Genomic DNA, 14624 nt, shown 5'->3' on the forward strand with positions numbered 1-14624 from the left:
TTGTACGGGAAACGTGGCTGGTTCAATCCGTAGACTTTCTCAAAGTAGTTACCTTCGTTCACCAACTACCCTCTTCCACCTCTCATTCATACCCTTTCATCTTCTAAGCACCATCCACTCTTTATGCTTCACTGCCGTCCCCACCTCTCACTCACCCTCTTCTTCCAACCCCTATCTTCTCCCCTCTCTGTACTTCCCCTACCCCTCCCGCCCTCCACTACCCTATTCCACTTCCTCTTCCTTTAGCCTTGCCCACTCCCACTCACTCCAGCCTCTACCTCCCCTGCTACCTAGTGCTCACCAACCCTCACTCCCACTTACACTCCACCTCCAGACACCCACTTACCCCTTCTCAGACAGACTTTAATTTCTACTCCTACACCCAGTCATCTTCACTCCCACAATCCTACTCCATTTTCCCAGAGTCACCCCCAAATTCACTTCAAATCTCACTCCCACAGTAACACTCTCTGTCTCTCCCACTCCACTTTTCCACCTCCACTCCACTTTCCCACTTCCCACACCTACACTTCCTTCCTGAGAGACGCTTCAGCCTCCCACTTCTGTACCCTCTCATCCCACGCCCACCCAGCCTTCCCACACCAACTGCACCTTCCCACCCCTTATTTTAACTACCACTTCTGACTCCCACTCCCAGTTCTATCTCCCACTTTGACTCCCACCCTCAGTTCTAACTCCCACCTCTGACGCCCACTCCTGACTCCCACCGCAATTCTAACTCCCACTAAGCCCCACATCTGACTCCCATTTCCCACTCCCATTCCATCTCACCACTCCCACTTCTGACTCCCACACCCACAATGTCTCTTTCTACTCCCACTCCTTCAGCTTATCATCTTCAAGTCTCACTCCGGCCTCCCTACCTCCCAGCCTCTCTACTTCGTCTCTCTCCTCCTCCTCCTTCTCTCTCTCTCTTTCCTCCCTCATTTTTCCTCCTGTCTCTCCCAAGTCTCTCACATCTCTCAGTATTTTTCCGTCGACCTCCTTTCTTTCTCCCTCCGTGTCCTCGCAACTCTCTCTCTCTCTCTCTCTCTCTCTCTCTCTCTCTCTCTCTCTCTCTCTCTCTCTCTCTCTCTCTTCTCCTACCTACCTACCTACCTCCCTACCTACCTACCTACCTTCCTACCTACCTACCTGTCCATCTACGTATTCCTGTAATTATCTATCTTTTATTTGTTTATCTGTTTATCACTCTATCTGGCCATCAATCTATCTGAAGTGTCTGTCCATTTATCTCTATGTCTGCCTGTCTATTAATCTATCTATCTATCTCTGTTTATGTATCTGTATCACACTTTTGTTTCTCCTCATCTCTTTATTTATCTATAGATCCTTCTATCCATCCATCCCACCATCCATCCATCTATCTATCTATCTGTCTATCTATCTATCTATCTGTCTGTATCTATCTCACTTCTATTTCTCTTCTCTCAAGGCCTGGGAGTTTTATGTGTCGTGAGGAGTGCTGAGTTCAGAGTCTCTTAAAAAGATGCGAGGGAGGGAGGGAGGTAGGAAAGGAGGGAGGGAGGAAGGAAGGGAGGAAAGTAGGAAGGAAGGAGGGAAAGAGAGAAGAAGGGAGAATAATCTTACGCAAGAAGGGGAAGAAATGAGTCGGAGAAAGGAGGGATGGAAGAAGGAAAGCAGAGAGGGAGGAAAGTAGGAAGGGTGAGTGGGACGGAGGGAAGGAAGAAGGAAAGAGGTATGGAAGAAGGGAGGAGGGAAGTGGGTAGCCTGGGAAAGAAGGGGAGGGAGAAGGTGGATATGGAAGGGGGAAATGAAAGAGGAAGGAAAGTAAAAGAGAGAGAGAGAGAGAGAGAGAGGGAGGGGAATAAGGAAGGAGGGATGGGAGTGGGAAATGAGGGAGAGAGGAAAGAAAGAAAGGAAGGAGGGAAGAAGGAAAGGAGGGGTGGCTTGGGAAGGAAGAAACAGCAGAAGGTGGATGGAAGAAGAAGTGGAGGAGGAGGAGGAAGGCAGGAAAAGGGGGAAGGAGGGAGGAGGAAAGGGTGACTGGGATAAGAAGAGGAAGAAGCAACAGGAAGTGGATAGGGTAGGAGGAAGTGAGGGATAGGGAGAGAAAGGAAGGAGGGACAGGTAAATGGGGAAGAGTAAAATAAAGGTGAGGGGAAAGTAAGGAAGGTGGGAGAGAGGAAAGGAGGGAGAGAGGAGGAGTGACCTGAGAAAGGAAAGGAATCAGGAGGTAAACGAAAGAAAGGGAAGTGAGGAGGGGAAGCAGGGTGGAAGGGAAGGACGTTGGGAGGGAAGGAAGGGAGGAGGGAAGGAGATGAGGTTTTGGGGTGTAAAGGGGGAGAGGAGGGTTCGAGGATGGGGAACTGGGGGAAGACGAGTGGGATTGGTGATGATTTTGGAGGAAAAGTAGAGTGAAGACGAAGAAAAAATATCCCAAAGCACTGAAAATACGACTCCAGTGTGAAAGTGAGGATTCAGGTGAGATGATGGTAGGAAATTGGGAGGAGGAGAGAACTTTGGAGAGGAGAAGAAAGAATGGAGATAGGGAAGGGAAGTCAGAGGAAGAGAGAGGCTTGAGGAGGAGAAGAGAAAATGTAGAAGGGAGGTGGGAAGTGAGAGGAAGAGAGAGGCATGGAGAGAAAAGAGTGGAGATGGAAGGAGGAAGGGACATAGAAAATGAAAGGAGACAAGGTTATTGGGTCTAGCCAGGGAGAGGGATGGGGATTCGAGAGGGAAGGTTGAGAAATTGGGAAAACGGAATAGGGGATGGTTAGGGCTTGTGAAAATGAGGAGAGGAGTTAGGAGGCTTGGGGAAGGAGGGAGAATAGGGTGGAGAGAAATGGGTAGAAAGGAAATGGGTTGTTGGAAAGAGGCAAGGAGACGGCCAGGATAGGAACGAGGGGAGGTTTGAATATTTAGGGAATGAAATTGGGAATGGTGAAGGCGTGAATGGATAGAGGTTAGGGTTTTGCCAGCAGTATTTTGGTCGCCTTTTGAGACTCCCCATCACCTCTTGCTTACCAGTTTATCGCTCCATATGGCACGGTTATCTATGTACGTTATCTGTGTAGTGTATGTTTAAGCTAATTTCGAGGTAACCAGAATATAATAGATAAGATGATATGTGGCCTCCTGAAAAAACCAACTCATGAAAGTGTCCTGTCCATAGAATTAATATAATCGTGTAGCAAGAATAACTAAAGGGGCAAATGCTGAGAGGGTAAATTATTATTATTATAGATGATGAATGAATGATGAATGAATTATTATTTTTTTTTTTTTGCCAGGCCACGTCTTTCCTCAACTTATGGTAACGAACACCTGGCGATGATAATTAGCTAAAGCACCGGTAAGACGTCAACAGGCAGTAAGGGCTAAACACAGAGTTACCTATCCAAGCAGACCCTCTTCTCTTTTTCCCACACACAGCCCCTTGACACCTATCCTTCCACTTCCTCATTCCTCAGTTGGCAAAACCTCCCCTGTTTGCCCAGTTGTTTGCATTCCCTCAGCACCACCCTCAGTCCTCACCTAGCTTCACCTCAGCATACCTCACGTCACCTCACCTCATTTCACCTCAGCAATCCTTCCACCTCACGTCACGTCACCTCACCACACCATGCCTCCCGCCCAGCTGTGTCGTATCATCGGGCTAGGCCACCTCAGCGTCTCCTAGCCGGATGCTGGGCCAGCCACGCCGCAAGCTGGCATCGTTGACACCGCAGCCGTTGACTCTGCATAACACACACACACACACACACACACACACACACACACACACACACACACACACACACACACACACACACACACACACACACACACACACACACACACACACACACACACACACACACACACACACACACACACACACACACACACACACACACACACACACACACACACACACACACACACACACACACACACACACACACACACACACACACACACACACACACACACACACACACACACACACACACACACACACACACACACACACACACACACACAGAGGAAGTGAGAAAGGACAAGCTTGCATTTTCTACATCAACACCTGTAACTGCGTTGGGAAAGGAGGAGTGGCAGGTAGATAGATTGGTAGATAGATAGATGAGAAGGTATTTTTTTTAGTTTATTTATGCTGCTACTAGACGATTATAGTCAAGTTACGAGATCCCCCTTTCCGAGGCTTGTATGAATGTCTATGAGAATTACGATAATGATGATGATGATAATGATGATGTCCAGGGTTACGAGAATATGATGATGGTGGTGGTGGTGATGATGATGATAATGATGATGATGATGTCCAGCTCACGAGACGAATGTGAAGCAGAACTCACCCCCCACCCCCACCCTCACCTCCCTCACCCAAGCCAAACAGGAAGCATGAAAAAGACCCACTAAGCAGTTTCTTCATCACCACCTGGACGTTTCGTGGGAAGGAAGAGGGACTGAAATATAGGTCATGTTTTGTTTCGTTTGAGATTGGCTACTTAGATTTAACTTACCTGTAATTATTAGGTGAGGAAAGGTAATTACTAATAATAATAATAATAATAATACTATACTACTACTACTTTTGCGTCAATAAGTGTGCCATCCTTGAAGTAGCCATGACCTTTCTTTTCCAGGTAAGGATGAAATCGCTGCTTCTTGGTGTACGTGAAGGAGTCTTGGCCAAGGTTGGTGGTTTACGTTAAGTTAGAGGAGGTCAGGTTAGGATGGGTCAAATTAAGTTAGATGAGGTAGGTTTATGTTAGGTTTGGCTAGGTAGGGTTGAGTTAGTTTGAGTTTGGTTGGGTTAGGTTTGATTAGATTACGTTAGGTTGGGTTAGATTAGGTTAGGGTGGTTCGGTTATATTACGCTAGCAGCAAAGATGAAGCCAGACAGGACGTGGGTGTGTTTGAATGTTCCTGCAGACAGTAGGCTAAGTTAGGTTAGACTGAATTAGATTAGATTGGGTTAGATTAGGGAAAGGATAGGTTAAGTTTGCGGCATGAAATACGACAATTACCATCGTAGTGAAGGGTTAATCCAGCTAGAATGCGGGCCTGTATGAGGGTGTTAGCTGACTTTGGCTTGCTGATAGGGAGGCCACCACCTTGCGCACTGTAGGCCATTCTTTCCACGAGCCCGCCGCTGACTCAACCTCTAGCGTCAGCAGTCCGTCAGCCGGTGTTGTTATGGTGACAGTGTGTGTGTGTGTGTGTGTGTGTGTGTGTGTGTGTGTGTGTGTGTGTGTGTGTGTGAGAGAGAGAGAGAGAGAGAGAGAGAGAGAGAGAGAGGACGGACGGCTTCTGCACCTGCGTGTGTTGTGCTTACTGGTGGTGTTAGAGCTGTGCATGAGAGAGAGAGAGAGAGAGAGAGAGAGAGAGAGAGAGAGAGAGAGACAGAGAGACAGACAGACAGTCAGACAGACAGACAGACAGACAGAGATTGTACGTGAAAGAGAGCTGTGCAATAACACAGATAAGTAGTAGAAAGAATACAGGAGTATAAACGTCATTGGGAAAGGGGTTTTAAATCATAGAGTGGAAGCAAGAATAGAATATAAATTGCTTTATTGTAAAGGAGTTAATAAAAAATACCAATTCGACACTCATAGACATCCACAAAACGCCACACCAATCTCCCAAAGTCTCTGTTCACTAAGCAGCATGACATCTGGACATCATTTGCAGACATCAGACTTCACATACTCCGCCCTTCACCTCCTCATTACCATCCCCATCCTTCTCTCCATAATTTGAGTTTTAGTATCTGTCATAAAAAATACTGAACAGTCATTGGGAAATCACTTATCCTTGTCTCACTTCAACCCTGATATAAAACCACTCAAGACATGCACCTATTCTTATATACATTTTATTTCACTACCATCACAGAAACTCCAAAACACTCAGCAACTTTGTACCCACGCCATACATATGAAGGATTATAATATAAAGTATGTCATTGTGAAGAGGTTAAGTACTTCCGTAGGTGTGAAGTGTGAGTGGGTGGAGTTTGTGGTGGAGTGTGAGTGGGTGGGGTGTGTTGGTGTGTGAGTGGGTGGGCACTTGGAGCCGAGACGTGATTGTGGGAGTGAGCGAAACGACTCAGGCGGAATGGGTGCTGGAGTGTGATGGCTGTGGTTTATGGCGTGTGGGAGTCATGAGCCAGACGAGGTGGAGGTGTGGGTGTGGTAGAGCGTAGCCCCTTCAACCTGAGGACATCCTTAAGGTGTGAGTGTGGGTGTGGATAAAGTAGGGATGGATGTGGAAAATATAGTGCTGATGGTGTGTGGGGGTCCTGAGTCAAACAAGATGAAAGTGTGGGTATTGGAGAACTTAATCCCTCCCTCGAGAATATCTATAATCAGTGTAGGAGAACCAGTTGTTGCTGTGGGTGGTGGTAGTGGTTGTGGGTAATTTTGTGGGTTTTTTGAGTATGTAGGAAACGTAACTTTGTCAGCCAGTGGACGTCTTTATATATATATACCGTTGGAGAATTGGTTGTGGGTGTGGATGTGGCTTTGGTATGGAGGGCAAGGAGTGGTGTGTGTAAAGTGGAGGTAGATGTGGACTAAGATTAGTTGTGGAAGAGGTTGTGTTTGGGAGGTAAATTCGATTGATTTTAGCATGGGGAAGCAAGGAGTGGGTATGGAAAATTAAAGTGCATGAGTAAAGGTTTATTGCATGTATGTGTGTGTGTGTGTGTGTGTGTGTGTGTGTGTGTGTGTGTGTGTGTGTGGAAGAGGGGAGGGGAAATTATTGACGATTGTGGGAAAGGAGAGTGGTGGAGGATAGCACCCATTGTAGCTCTGGGTGGCTTCGTGGGATTTTAAAGTGTGGGAAAACTAGTGGTGAATATGGAAGACTTAAGAGTGGTTGTGGGTGTGTAAGAGATATCTTTGTGAAATTGTGCATAATGGGTGTAGGTGTGTAAATATGGACGTATGTGAAAGATCTGTGGGTGTAGCAGTGGGTGTGGGTGTGGATGTGTCTGTGGGTATGGATTTTCACATGTGTATGTGAGACCTATTGGCGGCTCTGGGTGTGGATGTGGGTGTGTGAAAGATCTTTGAGTGTGGGTTTATATGTGGGTGTGGAAGTGTACGTGTGCGAAATGATCTGTGGGAGCGAGTGTGTGTGTGTGGAGGGGGAGGGGGGTGCTAGACGCAGCTGGCCTGGACACATGTTAGTGTTGATGTTTGACAAGGCTACGTCGCCCTCACATCAGCACCCCATCTCTATCCCCCTCCTCTCTCCCCTCCCCCTTATCTTCTCTCCCCTTTCCTCCCTCCCTCACCTCCCCTTTACTTTACTTCCCCTTCCCATCCCCTCATTTCCTTTCTCTTCCTTCCCCTCTTCATTCTCTTCCCTTCTCCCCACCCCTCTCGTCTCGTCCATCCTGTTCGGCACGTTGCCTCCCCGTCTCATTCCCTCATTCCCTTTTTCTTCTCTTTTCCTCTCATTCATTTCCATCCCCTCATCTCCTTCTCCCCTTACTGTCCCTTCCCCTCACACAAACCCCCTCTTCACTTCTCCTTCCCTCCTCCTATTCCATCATTCATTTTTTTCTTCCCCTCATTCCCGTTCTCTTCTCACTTCTTACATTCCCCTCCCCTGCACATCCCCCTCCCATTCCATTTTCCTTCTCTTTCCCTCCTTTCCCTTCACTCCCATCCCTTCCCTTTCTCATCCCTTCCTGTTTCCTGCGCACATTCCCTTTTCTCTGTCGGATCACCTTATTCCCCTTTCCTTCTCCCTCTCATCTCCACACTTCCCTTCCCTCCCCCTCCCAACCCAGCTCACCTCCCTTCCCTTCCCTTCCCATCCTCTCCCCATACTCCCTCCCATCCTCTCACATCCTTTCCCATCCCACTCCCATCCCCTCTCCTTGCCTTCTTCCATCATTTTAGTACGCTTGTCTTCAATCCTCATTTCTCCATCACTCCCACTCATCCATGTTCCTTCCCCTCTCATCCCAATCTTTTAATCCCGTCCCATCCTCCCCAGCCCTCCCCTTCGAGTCGTTCCCTTTCATATGTCTTTCCTTCCTCAACCCCTTCCCATTCCACACCATCCCCTTTCCCGCCTTCCATCTTCTCATAGTACCTTGCTTCCCTTTCCTGTTCCAGTCCCTTTCATTCGCCTCACCTTGTCACTTGCCATCCCCTCCACTCATTTCCCTTTGTTTCCCCTTCCTTGCATTCCCGTCTTATGCCCTCACCTTCATTCCCTTCCCATCCCTTCCCTTCTCCCCACATCCCTTTCCTTTCTCTCACTTCCCTTTCCTTCCTCTCACTTTCTTTCCCTTCCCATCACCTTCCTTCCCTTCCCTGACCTTCACTTGCCTTGACCCTCACATCCCTTCCCTTCCCTCTTCACTCCAGTCTCCACCTCTCTTTATACTCGTCCACCTCTTCACCTCCATTCTCAGTTTTCTCTCTCTCATCACTTTCATTTTCTCATATTTTCCTTCTTTCCTCGTATATAATTTTCCCTCGTCTCTTGTACTCATTACTAGTTCCTTTTTCATTTTGTCTCTCTCTCTCTCTCTCTCTCTCTCTCTCTCTCTCTCTCTCTCTCTCTCTCTCTCTCTCCTGCATTTCCCATGTTCTCTCTCACTCCAACTTCCCTCCTTCCCCCCCCCTCTTCACAGCATGTCCCCTCCCACTCCAACTCCTCTCCTTACCTCTCTCTCTCTCTCTCTCTCTCTCTCTCTCTCTCTCCAACTTCCCTCCTTCTTCCCCCCCCTTTCCTCAGATACCCTCTGTCCAACTCCTCTTCTTACCTCTCTCTCTCTCTCTCTCTCTCTCTCTCTCTCTCTCTCTCTCTCTCTCTCTCTCTCTCTCTCTCTCTCTCTCTCTCTCTCTCTCTCTCTCTCTCTCTCTCTCTCTCTCTCTCTCTCTCTCTCTCTCGCACCTTCGTTCTCCATCTCTGCATAATTCATCTCCACTTTCTGGAGTTCTCAGAAGCCCTTTCACCCTCCCCCCCCCTCTCTCTCTCTCTCTCTCTCTCTCTCTCTCTCTCTCTAGTTCACCACTTTTTTACGTCTTTTCATTGTGGTTCGTCATTTTGCACTTCTTTTCGCTCTTTACCCTGCGTTTCTTTTATTCCTGTCTTCCGTTCTTCGTCTTTTATTCTCTCTCTCTCTCTCTCTCTCTCTCTCTCTCCCTCTCTCTCACACACACACACACACACACACACACACACACACACACACACACATACACACACACGCTTCCCATCCGTAACCCTACACCCCCGCCCCCCTCCTGCTTCCCCCACATCTCTGCCTTTCTGTCCCCTCCCCCCCTCTTCTACCCCCCCTGTAATCAAGCACGCATTCACTACCCTCTCCCCTCCTCCCCTACCCCTCCCTCCCCCACCCCCCTACCCCTCCCTCCCCCTCCCCCCTACCCCACGTTATGTAATGCAGGTCTCACAGTTCTCCCCCTCATCTCTCTCTCTCTCTCTCTCTCTCTCTCTCTCTCTCTCTCTCTCTCTCTCTCTCTCTCTCTCTCTCTCGCCGCCCTCCCCCTCCCCCTCCCCTACCCCCTCCCCCTTTCCCTTCTCTTACGTAACGCCGATGTTGGGCGAGTTGGATGCTTTGGGGCGTCATTTTTGGGCGTGAAATCAGCCTTACCAGTCTTATCGGTTGGTTTTCTTGGTCAGTTTGGGCGCATTGGTGAAGTTGGGCGTACTGTTTAGTTGGTGTGTGTGTGTGTGTGTGTGTGTGTGTGTGTGTGTGTGTGTGTGTGTGTGTGTGTGTGTAATTTTGGGTGTAATATATTAAATTTGTTGATAATTTTGGGCGTAATATTGGAATCAGTAGTTGGAGTGGCCTTTTTGGTGATTCCGAACATGTTGGTGAAATTAGGTGAGTGGTGATATGATGGGCGTGATTTTGGGCGTACTGATGAAACTGGGCGTAGTGGTGATATGGTTTTGTTGGGCGCGTTTGTGAAATTGGGCGAGATTTTGGGCGTGTTGGTGAATTTGGGTGTAGTGGCAAGAGATATTTCGCAACACCTCTTAGCGAGCGATTTATTTTTATTATTACAGCGCCACTTGCTCGTGTGTTATTTCTCTGCTCTTAATATGGACCTAATTCACATCAATAATATACACCAGGATGTTGAAGTTAAATATGCTGAGTAAATCACTAGGAAGAAGGCATTACGGTCCAAGCCAATTAGAGTAAGACCCTGAATATCCTGAAGCATCCTTGATAATGCTTCAGTACATAAAAAAAATAAACAGTAGAATATTTGCCTCTTCAAGACGATGATGGTCCTTGTGTCAGCTTACAGTGGCTTGCCTTTATTCTTTCCACTGCGTTTTGTGTCAGCATACTGCGTTTTCTTTCAGCTTACTGCGTTTTCTTTCAGCTTACTACGTTTTTCTTTCAGCTTACTACGCTCTTTTGCTCAGTTTACTACGTCGTTTGTTGCTTATCGTGACCATTTCCTGTGCTGTTCATTATATCGTTTTTTTTGGGGGGAGGGAGGGGTGTAGTGTGTGTGTGTGTGTGTGTGTGTGTGTGTGTGTGTGTGTGTGTGTGTGTGTGTGTGTGTGTGTGTGTGTGTGTGTGTGGCTTGCGAAATGCTTGAGACGTATTCCATCTTTTCATTAAGGCTGCTTCATCTCCCCTCTATCAGTCCACCTCCCCTCCTCCCGCTTCCCTTCCTTCCTTCCTGCTTTCCTTCGTTCCTTCCTCTTCCCCTCCTTCCTTCCTTCCTTCTCACCCTTCCCCAGCTCTCCCTACTCCCCGTTCCCTTCCTTCCTTCCTTTCCTCCTCCTCCTCCTCCTCCTCCTCCTCGACTTCAGAAGTACCGTAGGGAAGATGAAAACACACACACACACACACACACACACACACACACAGAACCATCCTCAGCTCATTCATCTATTCCTTCATCATTCCGGCCATCAAAATTTTCTGCTTAAGACATAACGATAATAAACCAAAAAGAAGGCATCGTAGTGAAGTGGTTAGCCCCTTCAGTCCGATAACCTGTTCTTATCATGACGCCTTGAATCCCGTGGCGTAGACTGCATCTTTTTCTTACCTTCGGACGTTTTTTCTAGACATTGATAACAAGTCTAGTACCGAAGGAGGTCAGTGAACGCAAAGGTCCCCATTCCTGTTGGTTAAGGAAGCTCCCTCCCTAGCACCTTCTCCATAGCGATTTATTTATTTATTTATATTTCTATGGCTGGTATCAATTTGTACGTTATTTATGCTGAAAAAGTGGTGCTGTGGGAATTATTTCAGCGCCACAGACGAGGTTAGTAAGGACTGATAAGCAAGAATAAGCAAAATAAATCGCATAGGAAGATGTGCTGTGGGGCTTAGAGAAGTCACCCGCGATGTGAATAAAATCACTTGGAGATAGCGAGAATAAAGTGTGAAATGCGTGTCCTGGCTGGAGGGGATAATCTTGCCTCCACCAGACGATTTTATTCAGCTAAAGAAATCCCCGTAGTGGTGGAGAGGTTAGTGAAGGCTGCATCTAACCCCTCCAGATCGAAAAGTTGGTAAATCGTCTGAAAATAGCAAGAATTAAGCTCAAAATACGTCCTCGAAATGGTTGCCTCATCCCCTACCCTCACTTCCCCCACATTCCCATCCCCCATCCTCCCCTCTTTCCCAGGCAAGCTGCACTAAAGGAAGGGGAGGGGAGGGGAGGGGAAGGGAGGAAGGGGAATAGAGGGGTATAAGAGGAAAGTGGAGGAGGGAAAGGGAGGGGAGAGTGAGGGGAGAAAGGAAACGGGAGGGAAGGGAGAGAGGGAGGGGTGGGGAAACTGGAGATAGGAATGGAAAGGGAGAGGGAAGAGAGTGGGGGGAGACGAAGAAGAAGGGAGGAAGGGGAAAGGGAGAGGGAAAACCAATAGGAAAAGAGGAGGAAAGGGAGAGGAGAAAGCGACATGAAAAGTAAAGGAGTCGAGGGAGATTGGAAAGGAAAAGAGAGAGGGGAAAGAGGAAGGGGGAGGGAGAGGCAGAGGGAAGGGAGAGCGAGAGGCAGAGGGAAGGGAAAGAGGGTAGGCTGTTAGGAGGTTCTTAAAAACGTGATAATTATAGAGGGAAAGGAGTCCAGTGTAAGACAAGGAAGCTTCAAAGGTGTCCGGCCGCTGGGTAGTGCTTGTTTAGGGGTGAATAGGGTTGTTTGCGGGCTGTTAGTGGTTGTTTGTGGGTGATTAGGGCTTGTTCAGGGGTGAGTGGGGTTGTTTGCTGGTTGTTTGTGGGTGATTAGGGCTTCTTTAGGGGTGAGTGGTGATGTTTGGCGGTTGTTAGTGGTTGTTTGTGAGTGATTAGGGCTTTTGGAGGGTGAATGGGGTTGTTTGGGAGTGGCTAGGGCTTGTTTGGGGGTGAGTGGTGGTGTTTGCGGGTTGTTAGTGGTTGTTTAGGGGTGAATGATGTTGTTTGGGGATTGTTAGTGCGTGCTTGAGAGTGTATAGTTCGTCTTAAGGGTTGAATTGGGTTGTTTGCGGGTTATTAGTGGTTGTTTAGGAGTGAATGATGTTGTTTGGGGGTTGATACGGTAGTGCTTGTTTACGAGTGTATTGTTCTTCTTTTGGGGATGATTGGTGTTGTTTGCGGGTTGTTAATGCTTGTTTGTGCGTGATTAGGGCTTGTTTGGGGGTGAATGGGGATGTTTGTGGGTTGTTGGTGGTTGTTTGAGAATGAGTAATGTTGTTTGGGAGGTGTTAGGGCGTGTTTGAGGGTGAATGATGTTGTTTAGGCATGGTTAGGGGTTGTTTGGGAGTGAATTATGTTGTTTGGGAGGTATTTATGATTGTTTTAGGGATCACTGATATTGTTACAAGGTGGTTAGTGCGTGATTTAGGGTGAATGGTGTTGTTTAGGGATGGTTAGGGATTGTTTGGGTGTGAGTTGTGTCTTTCGAGGGTTGTTAATGGTTGTTTTGCGCAAATGGTGCTGTTTAGGGGATGTTGGTACTGGCTAGTGCTTGTTTGTGAGTCATTAGTGCATGTTTGGTAGTGAATGATGTTGTTTGGGGGTGGTTATTGCTTGTTTAGGGGTGAATGGTGTTGTTTGGTGCTGGTTAGTGCTTGTTCAAGGGTGAATGGTGGTGTTAGGGGATTGTTAGTGCTTGTTTGTGAGTGAATGGCTAAGTTTGGGGGTTGTTAGTGGTTGTTGGGGATTGTTAGTGCTTGTTTAGGGTGAATAGTGTTATTTAGGACTGTCACTAGTGGTTTATGGTCATTAGTAGCGCTTGTTTATGGCCATTAGCCGCTGTTTGAAGGGCATTATAGTCAAAGATCGTCAGTGCTGGTGTGGGTTTGGTTTCAGTTTGCTTGCACTTCATTAAACACACCCTGCCTGATTATTTACCTTGTTTATGGCGATTACAGCTTGTTTAAAGTCATTAGTGGTTGTTTATGGCCATTAATGCTTGTGTATGATTGTTAGTGCTTGGTAATGATCCTCAGTGCATGTGTGAGGTTGGTTCCAGTTGTCCTTCACTTGTCTAAACAGCCCAGCATAATGGTTTGCCGTGTTTATGATCGTTTGTGTTTGTGCAGTGACCGTGACTCCGTGTTCAGAGGTCATTACAGTTTGGAGTGGAAGAATTGTGCTCATGTACAACAGATAGACGTTGTTTATTTAGCAGATGTAGCATTTTTTTTTTTAAGTGCAATCACCCCCACTTAACAAGCACTATAGACCGTGGTGTGTTAGTCATATGTCACCATTGTATTTCTTTGCGTCTCGTCTACCGCTTCTCGTAGTGGTCAGATCTTAGAAGACGTAAGTGACAGTCAGATACACTGGTGTCACGTAAGAACTTCAACAAATTACTCCCGGTAGTGTCTGTAAGTGGAGCCGATTGTACACTTGGCCACATATGAACCTGGGGCAGCATCAGTGTGTAGCAGAGGTCTAGCATTTGGCACACTTGACATCCCTGACATAATCCCATTTTTGTTGTGACACTGGCATGAATGAACGGAGGTGTCGGATATTAGTCGAGAATGACCACGTAACGCAGATATATGAACGTTGGCAATTGTAGGTGGACCTCCACTTTACACAGGCACTCTCCCAGGTTCATGTATTGTCATTTGTACCCGGAGAGAGTCAAAATCGGGGAGGAACTAGTCAATCTTATTTTTCAGACGTGGGTAACCTTATCATTCTCCGTTTAGACAAGTCATGACACTGTGAAATTAATGTACGATAGTTTGCCTCCCTCCCTCCAAACACACTGGCTTGATGGTTTTTGCCGTGTTTGTGATCAGGTTGCCTCTGGACGCAAGGTGTTCGTCACTTCAGCGCCAGACTGTGCTTTGCGTTCATTAATTACTTCTTGTTTGTTTTTGTTTGTGTAACGCCCCGCTGTTTGGGTATACAGTGTGTGGGGGGAGGGGGTTGAGGGAGTGTGTGGGGGGGTGAAGGAGTGTGTGTGTGGGGGGGGGATGGGGGGTGTTGGGTGTGGGTATATGTATGGGGGTTGAGGGAGTGTGTGGAGGGGGTTGACGGAGTGTATGTGTGTGTGTGTGTGTGTGTGTGTGTGTGTGTGTGTGTGTGTGTGTGTGTGTGTGTGGGTGGGTGGGTGGGTTGGTGTGGGTATATGTATGGGGGTTGAGGGAGTGTGTCGGGGGAGTTG

The 14624-nt window shown here is 47.6% G+C and overlaps 1 protein-coding gene across 3 annotated transcripts in view; it reads left to right on the top strand.

Moving 5' to 3' along the window:
• LOC145405851 (uncharacterized) overlaps positions 1-14624 on the top strand; it is a 678506-nt gene that overhangs the window by 255761 nt on the left and 408121 nt on the right. Inside the window, exon 1 of one of the 3 annotated variants that reach the window (XM_080277105.1) lies at positions 4629-4682. The exons of the other annotated variants lie outside the window; for them this stretch is intronic. The gene's annotated coding sequence lies outside the window, so the exon portion shown is untranslated. Of the gene's footprint in view, positions 1-4628; positions 4683-14624 lie in introns of those variants that run through there. 3 annotated transcript variants of the gene reach the window in all.

Source organism: Coenobita brevimanus, chromosome 68 (assembly GCF_032717465.1).
Source record: "Coenobita brevimanus isolate Jiangsu-jjx chromosome 68, ASM3271746v2, whole genome shotgun sequence".
Taxonomy (NCBI): domain Eukaryota; kingdom Metazoa; phylum Arthropoda; class Malacostraca; order Decapoda; family Coenobitidae; genus Coenobita; species Coenobita brevimanus.